The 18,699-nt window shown below is 43.9% G+C and overlaps 1 protein-coding gene across 1 annotated transcript in view; it reads left to right on the top strand.

The window, feature by feature from the left end:
* The window catches only part of PTS (6-pyruvoyltetrahydropterin synthase), a 114,047-nt gene extending 95,614 nt beyond the window's left edge, over positions 1–18,433 (top strand). Inside the window, exon 8 of the transcript XR_004177349.1 lies at positions 16,508–18,433. The gene's annotated coding sequence lies outside the window, so the exon portion shown is untranslated. The remainder of the gene's footprint in view (positions 1–16,507) is intronic.
* The last annotated feature ends 266 nt before the right edge of the window (positions 18,434–18,699 follow it).

The following is an 18,699-nucleotide window of genomic DNA, read 5'->3' as shown; positions in this document are numbered from 1 at the left end:
TGATTTGGGTAGACGGCAGATCCTGAGGGAGTACACCTGTGGCCGTGGGAGGTTTGCAGGATTCTGCCACAGTCTCACCGCTCTGAGGATGCTCAAATAATATTACACAGAAACAGTGGGATTTGTTTGAAAGGGTACTCGGAGTTTATTTCACTCTCTCCTAGTTTCTTCCCCCAAGCAGAAGTCAGAGTTATGGTAACCTAGCTTTGAATAACAAGTTATATATGTTTCTCAGACAATTAAAAAATATGTTCATAAACAACTCTGCAGAGAAGGGGGAGAAAGAACTCTGCAGAAAAACTGGCTCAACCGTTTTGTGAACTGATTAGATAAAAGAAGACTCTGGTGTTATTCCTTGTATATTGTGCATAGACTTCGAGGAGAGAGAGAAGTCACTTCCTGGTGTCCAGTCTAGAGTGGCTGGGGTATTCTTCAGATTCTACAATGACAAAAGCTAAGGGACAGTGATGCTAAAATGTCAGACAGTGTCTGCAGCTTGTTTCAGCAGGAGCCAGTGGTCCTCACACTGTGACAGGGCATTGGTTCTGCAGGGATACCACATCTTTTCCTGTAGTGAGCCCACGTACGTGCCAGGGTCACACAGCTAGCAAGAAGCAGAGCTGGGATTTGAATCTAGGACTCTTTGATCTCACAGTGTGCGTCCTTTCTTCCACAGCATTGCCTTGCATCATTTCTTTAAAGAATTAAGCTTCCAAAAGGCAAGAATAATGTGCACATCAGCCATGAACATGGGTGGCAATAAACTGTAATCTGCCACTGTGGTTCAGGGAAAGGAGTGCTCGGTAGGGCTGAATGGAGTGTGTCCTGTCTACGTTTCACCCCAGCCTCAGGGAGGCACGGGCCTAGCCTAGTGCCAATGCTCAGTCAGCATGTGCTGTTGAATGAACGAGCTGGGGCAGCCAGAAGAAGTTTTGTGGAAAAGGCAGGACTTGAGCTGGGCTTTGAAGTTGCATAGGTCAGGGAGGGCAGAGAGGGCAGAAAGAGCATCCCAGCGCCCGAGAAACAGGATAGAGCAGATTATGAAGGTGGGGGCAAAGAATGGGGTTGCAAACCCATGGCAGATCAACTGGAAGCAGCAGCAAAGGCCGAGTGACAGCAAGCCCTAAACATCAGTAACAGAGCCTGGAGAGGAAAGGATGAAGGCGTCGATTCATGGGAAAGTTGTGCTGTCTTTAAATATGTAGCCACGAGGAAGATCCCTTGATTTCTGAAAATGAATAAAGTTAGCTAATCCAGTGAATTAATAATAAGAGCTATTTTACTGTTTCATTGCCATGACCACAGACTTTGCTAAGTGCTTTATATACATTACCTAAGCTAATCCTAACCTCTGTTTGTAAAGTAGATTCATTATCCCGGTTTCAAAAGAGGGGGAAATGGAGGCTTCAAGAAACTCAGAGAGGTGAAGAAACTTGCCCCAAGCCACACAGCCAGCAAGGACAGAGCAAGAAGTTGAAGCCAGTTGTGTCTGCCTCTGAACTTCTCTTAATAGCCAGGGTTGACTGCTTCCCACAACAGACACATGCGGCTGATACTGCAAAAATGACAGTCCCTGGGTGAATGGGAGGCATGTCTGGCTGCTATGTCATCTGAGAGGCAGATTGGGGCAGGTTTCTAGGAAGTATAGGCTCACCTTGCCGAGGACCAGGTTGGCACAGTTTGACTGCTGTGCACTATGGCAGGGCACAGAGCTGATGCCCTCAAGGTCAATTCCAGCCACAATTCTCTGTGATTCTATGACTCAAAAGCTTAGAAACAACCTCAATGGAGTAAATAGATGAGGGAACAAAGTATTTGCTCTCCTCTATTAAGCCTTGGCTGGGAGTATTTCTTCCACACTCCTCACATGCAAAATGCAGTTTTTGGGAGCAGATTAACATTTCAAACCACTTGGTGCAATTAGACCGGAACACCTGGTTTTGCAATAATTCTCATTTTCTGTGCGTGCTGAGAGGTTTTTGAAATTCCCATGCTCGGTGGATTACCCTAATGACTGGTCACCAGCTGTTATGTTGGCATGTTGCATGACAATTTATTGCAGCTCCCCACAGGCATTTGGCAGAGGCCCCAGCAGAATCAGGTAGCAGGTTAATGCTGGTGCCTTCCCTTCCCCCTGTCACATGGGGCCCAGGATCCTCTTCAGTGATAAGTGGCTCAGGCTTAGGGGGACAGTATCAGCAGCTGGAGACCATGGAGGGCAGCAAGAAGAACCCTTCTTGCCTCAGCATCTGGGTTGATTAATCAAAGCCGAAGGTGTGGGCAGGGGGCAATTTGAGGACGGGAGTTTGAGAGATGTGTTGTCTATGAAACCGTACACTGCTCTGTGAAGCCTTAGCCACACATCATTATTTGTGGACTTTATACCAACATTATTGATGAAGAGAACAAGTTTTGGAGTCTTTTTTAACAACAACAAGCATCCCCTCACCCCTGCAAACAAACAAACAAACAAACATCTAGGATCTAGATAGAAAGATAGCAGACATTTATTGGTTTTTCGTGGGTGTCCTAACATCAAGCTGTCTTCCCCATTGCGTGTAATATTGCTGGGATGCAGGGCCCTGCCTGTGTCCTCAGAAACCAACTTGGGGAGGTTCTCTGTCCTGGCTCCTGACCTCAGGACACAAGCATGGGACTTGAGCCAGGCCGATCACACACTCCCTCCCAGGACTTTGAATCTGATGCCAGGACTTCAAAGATGCAAACAGAAAGGTGAAAGAAAGGATAATTAGCATTCATCCATGGGAGCCACGACAGCATCTGGCGGTGGCAGTACCCTGACAAATGTCTTTACTAAAGTGTGGCCATATTACATGCCCGCAGATGCTTGGCTCATGGCACTTTCCAGGACTGGAGATCAGTTTTAGAGGACAGTTGTTGAGTCTAAGACCTCCTTAGAGTCATCCATGGCCATTGTCAAATAAAAAACAAGTCTGGACTTAGAATAGATTTTATTGGAAGGATTATTTCAAGGAGTGGGATAGGAAGAGACTATTGCGATAGGGAGAATGCTCTGACCGTAATAGAGTCATTCCCCTTTCTCCGACAGGGACATGTTCCAAGATCCCCAGTGGAGAGTGAAACCGTGGATAGTAGCAAACCCTATATATTTAATGTTTTTTTTTTTCTGTACGTACATGTCTATGATAAATTTTAGCTTACAAATTAGGCACAGTAAGAGATTAACAATAGTAACTAATAACACGGTGGCTCAAGCCTGTAATCCCAGCACTTTGGGAGGCCGAGACGGGCGGATCACGAGGTCAGGAGATTGAGACCATCCTGGCGAACACGGTGAAACCCCGTCTCTACTAAAAATACAAAAAACTAGCCGGGCGAGGTGGCGGGTGCCTATAGTCCCAGCTACTTGGGAGGCTGAGGCAGGAGAATGGCGTAAACCCGGGAGGCGGAGCTTGCAGTGAGCTGAGATCCGGCCACTGTACTCCAGCCTGGGTGACAGAGCAAGACTCCGTCTCAAAAAAAAAAAAATATATATATATATATATCAATATGCTATAATAAAAGTTATGTGAATGTGGTCTTTCTCGCTCTCAAAATATCTTAGCGAATTGTACTCACTTTTTAAAAAATTATACTTTAAGTTCGAGGGTACATGTGCACAACGTGCAGGTTTGTTACATAGGTATACATGTGCCATATTGGTTTGCTGCACCCATCAACTCGTCATTTACATTAGGTATTTCTCCTAATGCTATCCCTCCCCCAGCCCCCAACCCCTCCGACAGGCCCCAGTGTGTGATGTTCCCTGCCCTGTGTCCATATGTTCTCCTTTTTCAACTTCCACCTATGAGTGAGAACATGTGGTATTTGGTTTTCTGTCCTTGTGATAGTTTGCTTAGAAAGATGGTTTTCAGCTTCATCCATGTCCCTGCAAAGGACATGAACTCATCCTTTTTCATGGCTGCATAGTATTCCATGGTGTATATGTGCCACATTTTCTTAATCCAGTCTATCATTGATGGACATTTGGGTTGGTTCCAAGTCTTTGCAATTGTGAATAGTGCCACAATAAACATATACATGCATGTATCTTTATAGCAGCATGACTTATAATCCTTTGGGTATATATCCAGTAATGGGATCACTGGGTCAAATGGTGTTTCTAGTTCTAGATCCTTGAGGAATCACCACACTGTCTCCCACAATGGTTGAACTAATTTACACTCCCACCAACAGTGTAAAAGCGTTCCTATTTCTCCACATCCTCTCCAGCATCTGTTGTTTCCTGACTTTTTAATGAGTGCCATTCTAACTGGCATGAGATGGTACCTCACTGTGGTTTTGATTTGCATTTCTCTGATGATCAGTGATGATGAGCATTTTTTCATATGTCTGTTGGCTGCATAGATGTCTTCTTTTGAGAAGTATCTGGTCATATCCTTTGCCCACTTCTTGATGGAGTTGTTTGCTTTTTTCTTGTGAATTTGTTTAAGTTCTTTGTAGATTCTGGATATTAGCCCTTTGTAAGATAGGTAGACTGCGAAAATTTTCTCCCATTCTGTAGGTTGCCTTTTCACTCAGATGATAGTTTCTTTTGCTGTGCAGAAGCTCTTTAGTTTAATTAGATCCCATTTGTCTATTTTGGCTTTTGTTGCCATTGCTTTTGGTGTTTTAGTCATGAAGTCCTTGCCCATGCCTATGTCCTGAATGGTATTGCCTAGGTTTTCTTCTAGGGTTTTTATGGCTTTTGGTCTAATATTTAAGTCTTTAATCCATCTTGAGTTAATTTTTGTATATGGTGTAAGGAAGGTATCCAGTTTCAGCTTTCTACATATGCCATACTTTCTACCTAGCTATGGCTAGCCAGTTTTCCCAGCTCCATATATTAAATAGGGAATCCATTCCCCATTGCTTGTTTTTGTCGGGTTTGTCAAAGATAAGGTGGTTGTAGATGTGTGGTGTTATTTCTGAGGCCACTGTTCTGTTCCATTGGTCTATATATCTGTTTTGGTACCAGTATCATGCTGTTTTGTTTACTATAGACTTGTAGTATAGTTTGAAGTCAGATAGTGTGATGCCTCTAGCTTTGTTCTTTTTGCTTAGAATTGTTTTGGCTATGCAGGCTCATTTTTGGTTTCATATGAACTTTAAAGTAGTTTTTTCCAATTATTTGAAGAAAGTCAGTGGTAGCTTGATGGGGATAGTATTGAATCTATAAATTATCTTGGGTGGTATGGCCATTTTCATGATACTGATTCTTCCTATCCATGAGCATGGAATGTTCTTCCATTTGTTTGTGTCCTCTCTTATTTCCTTGAACAGTTGTTTGTAGTTCTGCTTGAAGAGGTCCTTCACATCCCTTGTAAGTTGGATTCCTAGGTATTTTATTCTCTTTGTAGTAATTGTGAATGGGAGTTCACTCATGATTTGGCTCTCTGTTTGTCTATTATTGGTGTATAGAAATGCTTGTGATTTTTGCTCATTGATTTTGTATCCTGAGATTTTGCTGAAGTTGCTTATCAGCTTAAGAAGATTTTGGGCTGAGATGATAGGGTTTTCTAAATATACAGTCATGTCATCTGCAAACACAGACAATTTGACTTCCTCTTTTCCTAACTGAATACTCTTTATTTCTTTCTTGTGCCTGATTGCCCTAGCCAGAACTTTCAACACTATGTTGAACAGGAGTGGTGAGAGAGAGCGTCTTTGTCTTGTGCCGGTTTTCAAAGGGAATGCTTCTAGTTTTTACCCATTCAGTATGATATTGGCTGTGGCTTTGTCATAAATAGCTCTTATTAGTTTGAGATACGTTCCATTAATACCTAGCTTGTTGAGAGTTTTTAGCATGAAAGGCTGTTGAATTTTGTTGAAGGCCTTTTCTGTATCTATTGAGATAATCATGTAGTTTTTGTCATTGGTTCTGTTTATGTGATGGATTACATTTACTGATTTGTGTATGTTGAACCAGCCTTACATCCCAGGGATGAAGCCGACTTGATCATGGTGGATAAGTTTTTTGATGTGCTGCTGGATTTGGTTTGCCAGTATTTTACTGGGGATTTTTGCATCAATGTTCATCAGGGATATTGGCCTCAAATTCTCTTTTTTTGTGTGTGTATCTCTGCCAGGCTTTGGTATCAGGATGATACTGGCCTCATAAAATGAGTTAGGGAGGATTCCCTCTTGTTCTATTGATTGGAATAGTTTCAGAAGGAGTGGTACAAGTTCCTCTTTATATCTCTGGTAGAATTCGGCTATCAATCGGTCTGGTCCTGGACTTTTTTTGGTTGGTAGGCTATTAATTATTGCCTCAATTTCAGAACCTGTTATTGGTCTATTCAGAGAGTCCATTTCTTCCTCTTTTAGTCTTGGGAGGGTGTATGTGTCCAGGAATTTATCCATTTCTTCTAGATTTTCTAGTTTATTTGCATAGAGGTGTTATAGTATTCTCTGATGGTAGTTTGTATTTCTGTGGGATCGGTGGTGATATCCCCTTTATCATTTTTTATTGCATCTATTTGATTCTTCTTTCTTCTTTATTAGTCTTGTTAATGGTCTATCTATTTTATTTTGTCGATCTTTTCAAAAAAAACAACTCCTGGATTCATTGATGTTTTGAAGGGTTTTTTTGTGTCTCTTTCTCCTTCGGTTTTGCTCTGATCTTAGTTATTTTTTTTGCCTTCTGCTAGTTTTTGAATTTGTTTGCTCTTGCTTCTCTAGTTCTTTTAATTGTGATGTTAGGGTGTCGATTTTAGATATTTCCTGTTTTCTCTTGTGTGGGCAGTTAGTGCTATAAATTTCCCTCTACACACTGCTTTAAATGTGTCCCAGAGATTCTGGTATATTGTGTCTTTGTTCTCATTGGTTTCAAAGAGCATCTTTATTTCTACCTTCATTTCATTATTTACCCAGTAGTCATTCAGGAGCAGGTTGTTCAGTTTCCATGTAATTGTGCTGTTTTGAGTGAGTTTCTTAATCTGGGGTTCTAATTTGGTTGCACTGTGGTCTGAGAGACAGTTTATTACGATTTCTGTTCTTTTACATTTGCTGAGGAGTGTTTTACTTCCAATTATGTGGTCAATTTTAGAATAAGAGCAATGTGGTGCTGAGAAAAAATGTATATTCTGTTGCTTTGAGGTGTAGAGTTCTGTAGATGTCTATTAAGTCTGCTTGTTCCAGAGCTGAATTGAAGTCCTGGATATCCTTGTTAACCTTCTGTCTCATTGATCTGTTTAATATTGACAGTAGGGTATTAAAGTCTCCCATTATTATTGTATGGGAGTCTAAGTCTCTTTGTAGGTCTCTAAGGACTTGCTTTATGAATCTGGGTGCTCCTGTATTGGGTGAATATATATTTAGGATAGTTAGCTCTTCTTGTTGAATTGATCCCTTTACCATTATGTAGTGGCCTTCTTTGTCTCTTTTGATCTTTGTTGGTTTAAAGTCTGTTTTATCAGAGACTAGGATTGCAACCCCTGCTTTTTATTTTTGCTTTCCATTTGCTTGTTAGATCTTCCTCCATACCTTTATTTTGAGCCTAAGTGCATTTTGCATGTGAGATAGGTCTCCTGAATACAGCACACCAATGGGTCTTGACTCTTTATCCAATTTGCCAGTCTGTGTCTTTTAACTGGGGCTAGCCCATTTACGTTTAAGGTTAATATTATTATGTTTGAATTTGATCCTGTCATTATGATGTTTGCTGTTTATTTTGCCCATTAATTGATGCAGTTTCTTCATAATATTGACAGTCTTTACAATATGGCATGTTTTTGCAGTGGCTGTTACTGGTTGTTCCTTTCCATGTTTAGTGCTTCCTTCAGGAGCTCTTGTAAGGTAGGCCTGGTGGTAACAAAATCTCTCAGCATTTGCTTGTCTGTAAAGGATTTTATTTCTCCTTCGCTTATGAAGCTTAGTTTGTCTGGATATGAGATTCTGGGTTGAAAATTCTTTTCTTTAAGAATGTTGAATATTGGCCCCCACTCTCTTCTGGCTTGTAGGGTTTCCACTGAGAGATTCACTGTTAGTTTGATGGGCTTCCCTTTGTGGGTAACCCAGCCTTTCTCTCTGGCTGCCATTAACATTTTTTCCTTCATTTCAACCTTGGTGAATTTGACAATTATGTGTCTTGGGGTTGCTCTTCTCAAGGAGTATCTTTGTGGTGTTCTCTGTATTTCCTGAATTTGAATGTTGGCCTGCCTTGCTAGGTTAGGGAAGTTCTCCTGGATAATATCCTGAAGAGTGTTTTCTAACTTGGTTCCATTCTCCCCATCCCTTTCGGGTACATCAGTCAAATGTATATTTGGTCTTTTCACATAGTCCCATATTTCTCAGAGTCTTTGTTCATTTCTTTTCACTCTTTTTTATCTAATCTTGTCTTCTTGCCTTATTTCATTGATTTTTATCTTCAATCACTGATATCCTTTCTTCTACTTGATTGAATTGGCTATTGAAGCTTGTGCATGTGTCACGAAGTTCTCGTGCTGTGGTTTTCAGCTCCTTCAGGTTGTTTAAGCTCTTCTCTGCACTGTTTATTCTAGTTAGCCATTCATCTAACCTTTTTTCAAGGTTTTTATCTTCCTTGCAATGGGTTAGAACATGCTCCTTTAGCTCAGAGAAGTTTGTTATTACCGACCTTCTGAAGCCTACTTCTGTCAACTCATCACACTCATTCTCCATCCAGTTTTGTTCCCTTGCTGGCGAGGAGCTGCGATCCTTTGGGGGAGAAGAGGTGCTCTGGTTTTTGGAATTTTCTGCTTTTCTGCTCTGGTTTCTCCCCATCTTTGTGGTTTTATCTACCTTTGGTCTTTGATGTTGGTGACCTACAGATGGGGTTTTGGTGTGGATGTCCTTTTTGTTGATGTTGATGCTACTCCTTTTTGTTTGTTAGTTTTCCTTCTAACAATCAGGCCTCTCAGCTGCAGGTCTGTTGCAGTTTGCTGGAGGTCCACTCCAGATCCTGTTTGCCTGGGCATCACCAGCGGAGGCTGCAGAACAGCAAACATTGCTGCCTGATCCTTCCTCTGGAAGTTTCGTCCCAGAGGAGCACCTGCCTGTTTAAGGTGTCTGTCGGCCCCTACTGGGAGGTGTCTCCCAGTCAGGCTACACATGGGGCAGGGACGCACTTGAGGAGGTAGTCTGTCTGTTCTTAGAGCTCGAACGCCGTGCTGAGAGAACCACTGCTTTCTTCAGAGCAGTCAGACAGGGATGTTTTTAACGTACTCATCTACTTTTTGACCATAGTTGACTTTTGGTAACTGAAGCTCCAGAAAGTGAAACTGTGGATAAGGCCGGGGGACTAATGTACCTGCAGGTCTCCCAAAGGTTAGGCAAAAAGGGTTTTTCTTTTATAGGGAGGAGTAAACAAGGCTAGAAAGAACCACTGTGAAGGAGTGGGATGACAGGATCAGGACAGCAGCTCAGAGAATGTTATAATCCTGAGACCCGCCTGCTCTCAAGATGGGCCGTCTACTGGCTTAGGGTGAGGGTGAGCCAAAGTTCAGGGACTGGATGAAAGGGAGAAACTTAGCTAATGTTTGGTTTACAGGCATTTTGTTTGGATTGTTCCTATTGAATGGTTTGGGATGAAATGGTTCAGATGATCATTTATAAGGCAAAGAATGGGAGTTTGGAGAGTGTGTGTCTAACTTTGTCACAGGTGATCAAGGGAGGCATCCATGGTTCTTATGTGAGTCAAATGGGGAAGGGGGAGTTCTTTGCAGGATGGCATTCACCAGAACACAAAAGGGTGGGGGACCTTTTTTTTTTTGAGGTGGAGTTCCACTCTTGTTGCCCAGGCTGGAGTGCAATGGCGTGATCTCCGATCACTGCAACCTCTGCCTCCTGGGTTCACGTGATTCTCCTACCCCAGCCTCCTGAACAACTGGGATTACAGGTGTGCACTACCACGCCTAGTTAATTTTTTGTGTGTTTTTAGTAGAGACAGTGTTTCACCATGTTGGTCCAGGCTGGTCTTAAACTCCTGGCCTCAAGTGATCTGCCCACCTGGGCCATCCAAAGTGCTGGAATTACAGGTGTGAGCCACTGTGGTGGGCCAAGTGGGGGACTTTTGAACCTTTCATGCTTCCAGGAGCATAGGGCTCAGGTGAAATTGAACATTATCACAATAAACCTGTCTGCTAAGAAGAAAACACATTTGGGAATCCTCTGCTACTGCTGGGTAATCTTCCAATGTGATCTCAGTGATCAGCCATGGAGGTGGGTTATTATTATCACTCCCACCTTATGGATAGGTGCAGAATGGAGCAGAGGCTGGGGAGCTTCTGAGGCGCCACCCCAAGTAGCGCTGAGCTGAGAACTGAACCCTGGTTTCTCAGATTCCAGCCCTACTCACAAACCTTGGCACCATACTGCCTTTTCATGTGGTCTCAGTCAGTGACTTACTGAATACCATAAATCTGGTTTATTTTTAAGAAAGACACTAGCACAATTATCTAAGATTGCAAATTATCCATAGGTATTTGTGGAATTTTTCATGATGATTATGTTATATCAGTATCCAACAGAATATAAAAGTGGAGATCAGTTACAATTTCAATTTCCTAGAATAAAATTTTGCTCTATAATTTCTATGCAGTCATTAGCATCCACCCTGCTTAACAGGCTTGGCTTCTAAAGAAAAAGGACTGCATTAGCACAACTGTGAAACCCCCAGCATTGCAATCAATGCTGCTGCAAGCCTTCTTTACCAAAATAACAATTCTTCTTAAGGAATGAAAAAGAGATGTAAGTCCTACCATACCTTTCTCTTTATATGTTTTCAGATTCTCTACCAAGTAACCCCCACAACAAAAACCATGGTGATGAAGTATTTCATACGGCATCAGGGTGGGATAGCAAATGGAGGCTTTATTTTGGTCTTGAGAAAGTCATAGCCCTGAGAAGGCTCTGGTAACACGTGATTGTGACTGTGTAAGAGGAATCTTCTTGGAACATGGGGTAAAAATAGGATGCTGCAGAGAGGAAGCAAAGGGACTCAGGGTTCTGTGCTTCAGGCAGCACTGGTCCTTTGGATGCTTCAAGACTAAGGGTTAGTGCCTGTGCTGCTTCCTTCCTCCTGCTGCTCCCCTAGGCTGCCCAGGGCTGATACTTGACCACCCCTATTCATACAGGCCTTCTCTTCTAGCTTCTGGGGGTAGGGTGGCAGTGGGGGCTGCCATCCTGCTTCTCCATAGTACACACACATCTCAATGTCCTGAGTGTATTGAGACCTCAGAGCCAGCAACGACTACCCCTCAGTGTGATGACCAGCGCAGCCCTTGCTGTAGTCATAGTTATGGGCTTGGGTTCTGGAGGCAAACAGTTTCAGGTTCTATTCTGGTTCTTCCATTGGCTTGCTATGCAGCTTGGATAAAGTTGATGCAGCACTCTGAGCCTTAGTCTCCTAATTTGTTAAAGGTGGGGAGGATAACACCCATATCCCTGCCCTGGGTTGTTGTAAGGGTTAAATGAGATAATAAAAGTCAAGTATGTAGTACACAAGCACTTAATAAGTGTTAGTTGATGATGATGATGATGATGATGATGATGATGAAGATGATGGTAAAATCAAATATATTAATCTCTGATAGTGGGAAAGGAGAACAAAATCTGTTGAATTTTTCTCCTCTTTCTTGCAGGAAACAGATGGTCACCTTGAAGGTGACCTTTGTTCTGGACCTTTGTTATTTGACCTATTGCTCTCAATTAATGCTCTTTTTGCCCTGGTGGGCCGTAGCACTCTGGGTGGGACACAGGGTCTCACTATGATCTTACTGTCTGTCATGCTCAGTTTCACCTTCACCTACACTCATCCCTGCTGATCTTCCTGACCTCCTGCTGACCAGGAAGGATTCCTTGTGTAGTTTGGCCAAGTTTTTCTTAGCGTGGGGTCTTGCTGCCTTATCTCAGGAGTCAGCAAGGTATACAGGAAAATATTCAACTTCTACACAAAAAAATACGTGGATTCAAATCCCAGATCTACCACCTCCTATCTGAATGGCTTTCTGCATACTTATACTTTTGGGCAAAAGACTTAATCTCTCTGAGCCTCAGTTTTCCCTTCTGTAAAATAGAAATAATTAATGGTAATTTACTTAATAGAGTTATAATGACTGGCATAGAGTAGCAGCTGTAGTTTTTTTTTTTTTTTTGGCCAAAAAGAAGACACTCTTTGAAGATTTATACTGCTAAGTCATTAGGTTTTTCTTGTTCCCCTATCTGCAGAAAGTAGTTAAGAGCGATGGGTGGGATGTAGGGTCTGAAGTAAAAAGCACGGGTGCTCACAGTGCGCTTTGGAAGAGGAAGGCTGTGGGGAAAGTTTGGAGTTGGGTTGGAGGTCCCCAGTCTCACGTGCATGCCCAGAGCTGATCCTAGGGCTATTCCCTGTCCTAGTTTAGGGCCTTGGTTGTTCACATTCATGCCCATGCACTCTCTGACAGGCCTTGCTTTCCAAGATCCTGCCCTGCACCCTTTAGCTCTGCTTTGCACCTGATCCCTGTTCAGATGGTTCCAAAGGGCTGAGTCATTCATGCAGCACCACATCTTAATTCAGGATTGGAAGTGAGTGGAGGGCCCCAGAGCTCCTGATGCCTGCCATTTTCAGGGAGGAAGTTAGAGGCCTGCTGGGAGCAAGTTTGGATGCTGGCTTATTACCTTTCCTGTTCTAACCAGTCAGGCAGTTAAATTAATTGAGTGTCTATCATGTAGAAAGTACTGCACCAGATGCTGCTGGGAAGGGATGCCTGTCTTCCTTATTGAAAAGCTCATAGACCACCAGGAAGTTAGGACACACACCAGAAAAGCCAGAACATAGAATTGACGTTACGTTACTGAGTGTATTTTTATGGACAAGTTCTCTACAGGGAGGGGAAGCTGAGCTGGGGCTGAGGCTGGAGGTGCTGATTGGAGTTGGATGAGCCTCAGCAGGAAAGCTTTTCCAAGGAACATTAACTCAGGTAGGGTTTGGAGCCACCCAGCAGTGGCAGGTAGGGGCGGGGAGCTGAGAGCAAGTTGAATGGAAAAACATTCGCCTACATCTTCTGGCTGGAGAAGCTTTTTAGAGGGGCTTGAGAGAAACTACCCTCTACCCTGCATAGGTTCATGGTGTGTGTGTGTGTGTGTGTGTGTGTGTGTGTATGTGTCTGTGTATGTGTGTGCATGTGTTTGGTTTGGTTGGAATGGGTGGTGAATTACTTAGAACTCTTTGATTGTAAGCAACAGAAACCAAATTGAGATCGCTTAAAGCAAAAACTTCTAGGGCTAGAAGACTTGAAGTTGTCCTCATGGCAAACCCAGTTTTTGCTCAGATTGTATGTTTACCTGGGGATGGATTAGGGACATAGATAGAGGTAATAGGTCAGATAAAGTCACCAGTCCTGCTACCCCCAAGCCACTCTCTAGGCTTCTCTCTCCCACTCCTGTCTGCTTCTCGCCATGTGTTTGTATCACTCTGAAGCCCACCTTTCTTTGCACCTTAGAGCAGAGGGTGGGTGAATGACAGGCCACTTTCAAGAGATGAATTTAGACTGAATTAGAATTTTTTTATCTCTAATTCCAAATATTGGGAGAAAAAATCTGATTGTCTTGAACAGTCAGATGACCATCCTTCATCCGGTAACTTCTAACCAGTAAGGGAGACCACATGGTGCAATATAACTGCTGGGTTCCACCCTTGTGGGTGAGATGGGCGGACACCCCAAAAAATGTCTTGGTAAGTGGTTATAAGGAAAAGTGAAAGGAGTTAGGCTGCCACTGTGAAGTTTACCTGTGGTGAAGGTGAAAGGCGAGGGACAGAGCTGTGAAGCCTGGGTGTAAGTCCTGACTCTAAACAGCTGTGTGACCTTGGGACATTTCCTCTGAACCTTTGCTAAGGTTGAATGAACTCCTAGCTTTGGATTCCTCCTAGCTTTAAAAGTGTATTTCTCTTGCCCACGTATGAGACCATGAGGGCTCATTTGCGGTGAGGGCTGTGGGAGTGGAGTGGATGTGAGAGAAACATCATAGGAATAATTGGCAGGCATCTATGAAGGACAGTATGCAGTGTTAAAATAACTGGAGCATTCAAAAGGCTTCAGGAGCTTGAGGATGGAGATATTCCTCATGGTGATAATGAGTCCAAGGAAGAAAGTCCATTTGCAGAGAGAAAGATGGTGAGTTCAGTTTTAGGTAGTGGGGCACCCAATTAGAGCAATGTAATGATAACCAAAGGTGGTTGCTTATCATGAAGACATGGGGTCAGAGTCAGAAATGTGGATCTGAGAGTCATCTTCATAGACATGACATTTGAAACCAATGGAGATGCTGATGTTGAGGGAAGGAAAAGGAGAAAACAAGTCAAAGAGTCCTGGGAAGTAAAGAGTGAACAAGAGCCACAGGTGAGTTTCGTAGGTGCAGGGAGAAGGAGGCTTCAGCAGGGTGGGGACCCAGTCACGTGGAATGCAGTGGGGATGCTGAAGTGTGTGAGAACAGAAGCACACAGGAGGAGGGCGCTGGCAACTTCTCAGAGAGCAGTGGGCACAGAGCCAAGAGGTGAGTTGCCCCTGAGCAGAAAAGGCAACAGGTGGGGCTTGCTTAAAAAACGATAATTGGCTGAGCACGGTGATTCACACTTGTAATCCCAGCACTTTGGGAGGCTGAGGTGGGCAGATAGCCTGAGGTCAGGAGTTCGAGACCAGCCTGGCCAAATAGCGAAACACTGCCCCTACTAAAAATACAAAAAATTAGCTGGGCGTGGTGGCAGGCCCCTGTAATCCCAGCTACTTGGGAGGCTGAGGCAGAATTGCTTGAACCTGGGAGGCAGAGGTTGCAGTGAGGGGAGATCATGCCACTGCACTCCAGTCTGGGCAACAGAGTGAGACTCCATCTCAAAAAAAAAAAAAAAAGAAAAAAAAAAAGAAAAGCAGTAATTGGGGCCAGGTGCAGTGGCTCATGCCTGTACTCTCAGCACTTTGGGAGGCTGAGGTGGGAGAATTGCTTGAGCCCAGGAGTTCAACCAGCCAGGACAATATAGGATACCTTGTTTCTCCAAAAAAAAAAAAAAAAAAAAAAAAAAAAAAAATCCAGGCATAGTGGTGGTGCATGCCTGTGGTCCCAGCTATGTGGGAGGCTGAGGCAGGAGGATCGCTTTGGTTCAAGGGAGTTGAGGCTGCAGTGAGCTATGCTTGTGCCACTGCACTCAAGCCTGGGCAAAAGAGTGCAAGCAAACAACAAACAAACAAGCAACAATAATTAGCAATAAAGGCAAGAGAAAAAACCTAGGGTAGTAGCTTGAGAGACAAATAGAGTCAGTAGATTCACAAGATGTCTTTCCCCCTCCTCCCTCCTATCCCACTTTCCTTCTTTTTCTCTCTCTTCTTCTATCTCCTTCACTTTTCAGAATGGGAAAAATCTCAGTTGCGACTGTAAATGAGATCTTGGAAGCACAGTGTGTGCTGGTCCCCTCTGCCACTACCTCCATGGTGATCACGATACTTGCTATGGTTTATGCCCCATGAGGTTCCACCCTCATGAATGAGATTAGTGCCCAGCGAGCTCCTCACCCTTTCTGCCATGTGAGGTCACAAGGAGAAGGCACCATGTAGGAAGTGGGCCCTCAGTGGACTCCAAATCTGCCATGCCTTGATTTTGGACTTCCCAGCCTCTAGAACTGTGAGAAATAAATGTTTGCTGTTTATAATCTGTCCAGGTTATGGAATTTGGTTATAGCAACCTAAATGGGCTAAGACAATGATCCAGTGGGGAAATTTGGTGGATGGTGGGCTGTTCAGGTAGTAGTTTTTTTTTTTCTCTATAGCTGTTGGCCTCAGGTCACTAAGACAGAGACTGTTCAGTATCTGGGAAGTTCAAAGGATGTCCCAGCTATCAGGGCTTCATTCTCTTATTTCTTAGGCATCAACACTAAAGGGTCTCAATGAAGACGATGGGCACAGCCACCTGTGAGTGTTTGGGCAACAGTGACCCACAGGAGCAGAGGGCAAGAGGAGCCTGGCACGCGTCCCCAATCCATGGGGTGGGCAGTTTTGTGGTCCTTACAGGCCCTCTGGGGCCATGTCCCCAGCTGCCACCCCTCTCAGGAGCAAAGAGCCACCTTGACCCGTGGACCTGCAGGATTTCAGAGTGTGCAAGTCAAGGAATTAGGGAAGTCAGGTGTTGGGGGGATCAGAGTCTTTAAACTCATATTCTTAGAGTGACTAAAAAGCACAGGATACACCCATGGCCTGCCACATCATGACTCTTTCAGCTTCCCTTGTTGCCAAACTTCCCACAGGGTTCTGGGGAGCCTCACCGAGCCTGTAGAGTTTCTCAGAGAACTTGTTATTAATAGGCCATTTGTTCATCTTCCATCTTGTTTAATTCAATCTCGATGATCTGTCTCAAGCAGCGGTTTTAAAAATACAGGACCTCCTCTCGCCTGAGATTCCCATGTCCTAAAATGTCTCTGCCTTCAGTCATCAGCCTCCTGCCTCCCACCCTAATTGGCAGAGCTGCCCCAGGCTGCTGTTAATGATGTGCTTCTCTTTGCCAGGTGGAGATCCCAAGGCTCTCCTGTCCCAGAATGGATCTGGAGAGGAATTGAGGGGTTTAAGCTGTCCTAATCAGACCTGCCTCTTGGACCCATCTGTCCTATATGTCCCCTCAAGAATGGGTTCCTGATGGAGACTGGAATACATTCTCCATGGGAGGCTTGGGGAAGCACAGCTGGCGGGCAGCAGCATCAAGCAGACATCTGCCCATGGCAAGGTGAACACTCCTGCCAGCCAAATATATTTGGACTTCTTTCTTGGCCTGTGTTCAAGCCAAGACTGGGCTTGTAGTTAGCAGGAGCCCTGTGGATTTCCTTACTCAGAAAGCACCAAGCCTTATCTTTTATCCTCATTTCTGCCATGGAAATGGTAAGAGGCTGGCTGCCTGTGAGGTGACCTGAGTCCCTGTGGCTGTGTGGACTCCTGCTAGAAGAGCTCGGGAACTCGGAGGTGGAAGCAGGTCTTCTTGGAGACTGCAAGCCTGAACCCAGCTTCCTGGGAGCACCCACAACCCAGCAGGGGGAGGGTGGAGTTGGGAGAAGTGAGTGCCCTCCAGCACAGAGCACCTTCACACGCGGTCACAGACGCAGGGACTTTTCAAAAGCAACAGTGCACCTGCCGGTCCTCATGTTTATCCACTCACAGGATTGATTTTCTAATGAAGTCCTCCTACTGCATGATTTAGGTTCGTTTATATAAATTATACAGTGATTTATTTAATGACCTACTTGGAGCACTATAAATTCTACAGCATCCATGCAATTTATTATTTAAACCCCATATAAATCATGCAAGAGGAGGAGACAGAATTGTGTGTAAGGATCATGAGGCTTGGTTCAAATTGTCTTATGGAAGCTCACAGTGGGCTTTGTTTGGAGTGTGGAAAACAAACAGGTACACAAACATGTTGGCAATTTTGTTTTTGGTAGAGGGGACCAGAAACCTTTGTTTCTATGCTCAGACAGGGCTATCCCACATGGGATTCATGGTTGCTTGGCCCTCAGACTGCAGGATAAGCATGTACAGGCTGCCCTGCTGTTGGAAGGGACCCTTGGGCTCTGTAGGACCAGGGACTGTACAGTCAGCTCTCTGACATTTCAGAGCTTTGAGATGTGACCTATGCTTCATGCAGAAGTGACAGAATAGGCCCTCAGGCTCTTGTCTAATCCCCAGCACCGTTGCTTAAAAAATATCCTCTCTTATGTGAAACCACCAGCCCCTTCATTTTCCTTAGCTGGTAAATTCCATCTCCATATTTCCCTCCAGGCAGTAGCAGGGAATGGAAACCTTTGGTTATTTATAAGGAAGTCCTCCCTAAATCTAGGAATAGCATGCTATGACCTAGAAGCACAACAAGCAGAGTAACTGTTGATGTGGCGGGTACATCACTCATTTACTCACTCATGCACCCATTCACTTATGCATTACCGATTTCAGGTACTGTGTGTGTGTATCAGAGGAAGAATGAGCTGCTATGTACAATGATTAAGGCAAACTTGAAGTCAGACAGAACTGGGGTCAAACAGTCTTGGGATCAGACAGCGTCTGCAGCACATACCTAGGTGGCCTTAGGGAAGTTTTCTTTTTAACGCCCTGCTAGTAAAATGAGGATAATAACAGTCCCTACCATCAAAGGTGATTATAGAGAAATAAATGAGATAATGCACATAAAGAATTGATAACAGGGCTTGGCATATGATAGATTCTCAAAAATGTTAGTTATTATTCGACATGAATTCTGCCCTCACAAACTGTAAAATATAGATGAGGATGCAAAAATAGTGTATAAATGATGATGGCATAAGGTAGAAAAGACAACGACTGTTGAAAAAGGGCCAGACCAGGCTTGGTGGCTTATGTCTGTAATTCCAGCACTTTGGGAGACCAAGGCAGGAGGATTGCTTGAGCTCAAGGAGTTTGAGACCAGCTTGGGCAACATAGGGAGAATCCATCTCTAATAAAAAAAAAATTAGCTGGGTTTGGTGGTGTGTGCCTGTTATTCTAGCTACTCAGGAGGCTCAGGTGGGAGGACTGCTTGGGCCCAGGGAGATGAGCTATGATCATACCACTGCATTCCTCTAAAAAAGAAGAAGGAGAAGGAGAAGGAGAAAGAAACAAAGAGAAAAAAAGGAACAGATAGGGTGTTGAGCTAAGTGTTTTATTTTTTATTACTTGAATATTTTGGAATAAATAA

The sequence above is a fragment of the Papio anubis genome, chromosome 12 (assembly GCF_008728515.1).
Source record: "Papio anubis isolate 15944 chromosome 12, Panubis1.0, whole genome shotgun sequence".
In the NCBI taxonomy this organism is placed as follows: Eukaryota; Metazoa; Chordata; class Mammalia; order Primates; family Cercopithecidae; genus Papio; species Papio anubis.
This window is presented reverse-complemented; position numbering and strand designations above follow the sequence as displayed.